Source organism: Hibiscus syriacus, unplaced genomic scaffold (genome assembly GCF_006381635.1).
Source record: "Hibiscus syriacus cultivar Baekdansim isolate YM2019G1 unplaced genomic scaffold, ASM638163v2 tig00110331_pilon, whole genome shotgun sequence".
NCBI classification, from domain to species: Eukaryota; Viridiplantae; Streptophyta; class Magnoliopsida; order Malvales; family Malvaceae; genus Hibiscus; species Hibiscus syriacus.
Window position 1 is genome coordinate 1,067,573 of NW_024062687.1, and position 5,697 is coordinate 1,073,269.

At 40.5% G+C, this 5,697-nt stretch overlaps 1 pseudogene; it reads right to left on the reverse strand.

Annotated features, from left to right (window-relative positions):
- Window positions 1-376: 376 nt before the first annotated feature.
- On the reverse strand, window positions 377-2,034 carry LOC120119141 (annotated as a pseudogene).
- Between the last annotated feature and the right edge of the window lie 3,663 nt (window positions 2,035-5,697).

Sequence of the window (5,697 nt, forward strand, 5' to 3'; positions counted from 1 at the left end):
AACATTCAGAACTTCTGATGCTTTCAGCCTTGCCTCCATATGATCAGTCAAATTCTTCATTTCCAGATGCTTTCCTTCCACTTGGGTTTCTGGAGAAGGAAAAAGACTTGTTCCCTCTTAGAGAGTCAAAGAGTCCATCACTGCCTTCAAAATCTGAAGAGTTATCAAGGTCAAAAGACTCTCCTTTCCAAGAATCTCATCAGCTGTGCACTTCTCAGCAAGCTCTGAGGAAAAGGAATTCAATGAGCTATTAAAATCTTCTTCCATTTATCTCGCTACCTGTTTGAGACCATTTATCTATAATATTTGTCCTTTACAAGCTGCAAAGATTCTCCTTCTCATGCTCCATTTTCTCTCTGCATGCAAATGCAATACCTTACAATTCCTTTCGGATTGATTCTTCTTCCAGCAACTCAATCTCTTTCTGTAGTGTCACTATCTGCTGCTGGAGATCAACTATTCTCCCTTCTTTCTTTTGGGTTATACATGCGAGGTCATCTTTCTCTTGCTTGCAAAATTTTCCAACCTTCACTAGCGCAATAAGAGAAGTTTCACTCTCTACATAAATTTGTCTTTTCACTCTTAAGATTTTGTTTTATCTGAAACTTTACAAACTTCAAGTTTCTCTCTAGATTCATTTTCCACCTGCAATGTTTGTTCTTCCAAGTGTGTTTGACATCTAGATCCTTCTTGAAGCCTTTCTTTATAACTCTCGCGTTCTTCTGCAAGTTTAGAATTTGTCACATCTAAAGCCTCACATACTTCTCTAATTTTCGCTTTTGAATCATTGTGCACCTGCAAACATTGCACTTTTAACTGGAGTTGACACCCGAATGATTCCTGGAGCATTTCTTTGCATCTATTGAATTCTTTCTGTGCCAACTGATGCTTATCCTCAAGTTGCTTTAAGGTTTCAACCCTCTTGTCCTTTCACGTTTTTCTGCATTGTCTCTCTGAACCTTGGCTAGAGCAGTATTTTTCATTTCCAGCTACTGCCTCAGGACAGAAAGATTTTCGACCCTCTCCTTCTCGTCGAGGTCAAGTTCAGCCTCAACATTTGCAAGTTTTGGTTGGACCTCATACATTCCAGATTTCAATAGAAGTAACATCACGGAAACCTCCTCATGCTGCAACTTCAACTGCATAGCTGAAGAATGGTAAACCTTCAGCCTATAGATTTGCTGAAAACTCCTTGTGCATCTGCCCCACACTTTTGAGCTTGTTTTGCAGTTTCAACAGAGAAGAGGAACTTCTAGCTTCCTGAATTCTAGCTTCTTGGAGTTCTTTGAGGAAGCCAACAACTCTTCGTTTTCTTCCTCGAATTTTCCTGCTCGTTTCCTTAAAAAATGACTCCTTTGTTCCCAATAAATGTCTAATAGCTGCGACTTCATTTTCTCTCTGCAAGTTCAATCGATCCAATTGTGACTTTGCATCCTATTCCTGGCATTCAGAAAAAAAATATTTCCAAAGCGTGTTTTGAACTCTGAAATTTCAATTTCCATGTGTTTTTTTTGGGTTTCTTCATGAGCGAAGGCTTGGTGGCATATTTTCAGACGGTTTTCAAGATCTCCTGTAATTTGGATCTGATATTCTAATCGTATCTGTAGTGAAGAAACCTCATTGAGCAACATAGATTTTGCTTGCTCTTATTCATTCTTACTCACCTTGAACTGGTTCTATAGCTTGTTATGGGCTTCTTCTAGGTGTTTGAACTGTTCCTTCTTCCATTTTAGCTGATCTTCAACTTTCCTCCTGTCTTCCTCTACCTTGGCCAACAAATCATCTCTTTCTCTTAACTCGTCCAGATTTTTGCCTCTGTCTGCCTATTAACACATACTCTGTGAAACTGACAAATCATCTCTTTCTCTTAGCTCGTCTAGATTTTTGCCTCTCTGCCGACAAACCCTATCGTCATTTTTCACTATTAATAGCATCTCTCATCTCACCTCCCCTCTGCACGCTCCTAAGCATAACGATTTTGGCAAATGTCAACAACGACACATTGTAGAAACCGGTCTCTCCCTTCTTTCTCATGCTTCCATGCCTCTATCCTATTAGTTATTTGCATTTTCCACGTTGTTTACATTATAAATCACATGCCTACACCTGCCCTTAATAATGAGTCTCCATACTTCAAACATTTTGGAATACTTCCCAACTACAACAAACTCTGAAGTTTTGGTTGCCTTTGCTATCCATGGCTACATCCCTATGCCCCTGACAAACTCGAACCCAAGTACATCATTTGTCTCTTTTTGTTGGTTACTCGTTTACTTAAAGTGTCTATCTCTACCTTGATACATTTTTCATTCACCTATATACTTCCCAACATGTTCGCTTTATTGAAACCGTCTTATCATTTACCCAAACTGCTCCGACTCTCCAAGGGTAAACCTCATCACTACTTCTGAATGGTGTTCCATAACTTTACCCATTGTTAATTCATCCACTCCACGTCCTACCACTACACCTGAATCAATTGCTCCATCACCTCCAACAATATGCCCAGCCACATTCACGTATCATCCCCACTACACTTGATCCAACCCTTTCACTTGATACTACTCTTGATCTAAATCAATCATTACCAACCATGTCCACATCCACTCCAGTAGAAGTTCCAACCTACACCACCAACCAACCGCTTTCATCATCTCCCGACATCATTACTTGCTCCTAACACAATATCTGTAAACTCATTCAAAAACTCAACTCCATGAATTGTAATCCTAATCCTAATTATTAGCATATTGTATTCGAATAAAATTCTACAAGATAGTATAGTTCTAGTAGGAAACCAACTCCATGAATTGTATAAAAATAGACGTGTACTCATCTATTTGAATGCAATTTTGAGAGAATTATTTTCCATCAATACACTCTCTTTCTCGATAAATTACATGGTATCAGTTGTTGACGTCGACCCTAAATTTACTCCCGTCGTCGTTAACAAATCTCCGGCTAATAGCGCGATCCTCGTCACATCACTGACTCTTCGTCGCCCAGTCTATACGACCCTCATTACGGTGCCATCTTCACTATCGCACATTCCTCGTCGTAGGGCCACCGTTGGTGACTTCCTCGTTGGGCTGTCATCTTCGCAGCATTCAGCGTTGCCCTTTTCGCCGCGTCAACGCCGTCTTCCTCATCGTTCGCGACACCCGATGCTCCCGTCCCCCTCTACTGTCGTTTGTTGCGGCTGTTTCTAGGGTTCAATAAGAACCAACCTTTGATTCCGAAATTCTCCAGCCTGTCGACGTTTAACATAACTGTCGCTTCTTCATCAGATGTCATCTCAGAAGTCATCTCTCCTTCGCCTCACCCAATTCTCGCCAAGAACAACTCTCGACCTAAGAAGGGGCGACCTTAGTGTGATTACTGTAAGAAGGGAAGTTCATTTAGTACGAAACAAATAGAAGAATTGCAACAACTCTTTGGCCAACTACATCCTTCTTCTACACTGACACCTTTCTCTCCTAAATGTAGCATTTCCTTTTCTACTCTGATTCACAAATCCGACACTCCTATGTGGATTGTGAATTCTGGTGCAAGTGATGACATGACTGATGATCTTCGGCTCTTTCAATCTATCAATGAGGGTGCTACTGTTTCTGGCAGTTAATGAGTACCAGGTGCTTTATCAAGTAGACATCAAGAATACATTCTTAAACGGTAACTTAGAAGATGAAGTGTATATGCAAATCCCACCAGGTGTGAAGAGTGGTACATGAAAAGCATACAGATAATTGAAGCCTTTATATGGACTCAAACAATCTCCAAGAGCATGGTTTAATATATTCACGAAGGTAATCATTCAGGACGAATACAAGCAAAGCTAATCAGTTTATACCTTGTTCGTCAAAAACAACTTCAATTATGAAGATGGTCATTCTAATAGTCTATGTAGATGATATTATCATAACAAGTGATGACATTACAGAAAGATTAAAGTTGCTAGCAAGGGAATATGAGACGAAAGACTTGAGAAATTTGCGATATTTCCTAGACATGGAGGTTGTGAGATCAAAAGAAGGGATAGTGATAAGTCAAATAAGGTACACTCTTGATCTACTATCAGAAATAGGAATGAAGGGATGCAAGCTAGCTGAAACACCAATAGAGGAAAATATTAAGTTAAGAATAGAAGAATTTGTTTTTTAATAATTAAAAAACAGTATCAATGGAGGTAAACTCATCTACCTATCACTCACCAGGCCTGATATAGCCTTCTCCGTAAATGTTTTTAGCCAATATATGAACGATCCAAGAGAAGAACAATTGGAGACCGTAAACTGAATCCTGAGATACTTGAAAATGACACCAAGACGTGGATTGATTTTCATAAAAAGTAAAGACAGAACAGTGAAAATATTCTCTGACTCGAGCTGGGCAGGAGAATTAACGGATATAAGATCTACAATCGGTTATTGCTCATTTGTTTGGGGAAATCTTGTAACGTGGAGAAGTAAAAAAGCAAGCGATGGTCTCTCAAAGCAGTCCACTCCGGTTTCGGGTGTACGAAATTCGGAGCGACCATGTTAACCTCGGGGGACGGTCCGCTTACTATAGTGATTACACACATCGGGGCGAATTCGTTTCTAAGGCAGTGGTTTTACCACGACGCGATTTACGAATATATTCTTTTTACATTATTGTTTATCTTTCCTGTCAGTGCTAACGATATGGTTTTACAGTCCATATTTTCAACAAAATCAACCTCTAAGGTTCATTAACTGTGACAATCCTGATCATGTGTACAGATTTAGAAAAGTTATCTATGGTCTTAAACAGGCCACGCGCTTGGTATTGTAGACGCTTTATTTCGACCTTAAAATAATATATTATTTATTTATTTATTTATTTTACAGGCCCAAGGAACTACAAAGCCCAACAGAAGATTCTGGTCCAACCCAGGTCCAAAACACGTAACAGATTAGGGGTCCCCAGAACCCTAGCTCACTCCACTCTTGTTCCAGCCGCCAGCAATAGTGACCGTTGGATCTAGGTGAGATCCAACGGTCCACAGCAAAGGTATCCGGGTAGCCTCCAAACCCTAGCCAAGGTTCCAGCCGCGCCTCACGCCCCCTTCAACCTCCCACGGCCGTACGACTCTCAAAAACGTCGGATTTCTCGGCCCTCACCAACGACATGCATATGTGAAACACATCAACAGCCCAAACACATTAGAGTTCTAATTTAACTAGGAGTCTAAAAATAGGATTTTCTTTTGTTATAAATAAGTGTAAACCCAAGCATTTGAAGGGATACGGAAATACACACAAAAATACTGGAAATCACGAAGAGCACACACAGGAAATTACTCAGCAAAAAACGAGCCTTGTAAAAGGTTTCAAGAAGAAATAAAAAGGTGAAAGTTTATACCTTTCTTACTTCTTTCCCTTGCATGCGTTATGTCCTTGTCGTTTTACTCGAAAAAACAGAAGATTTGGGGCCGATGAACACAAGGGAATCGTGATATTCTCTCTTAGATCTACGGTTCCCCGAGGCTTGGTTTGGAAAAATACTTTGATTTTAAAACGTGCGGGCGAAGAGCTTTCAAAAAACCAGTTTTTTTTGTTGGTTGCCGCCGATGATCGGCGGCCGTTGCCGATCAACAGCGGCGGCAAGGCGGCGGGTGGAGGCCACGGCGGCCGATTTCAGGAAAACACAACCTTGTTCTTCGTCTTGAAGAACAAG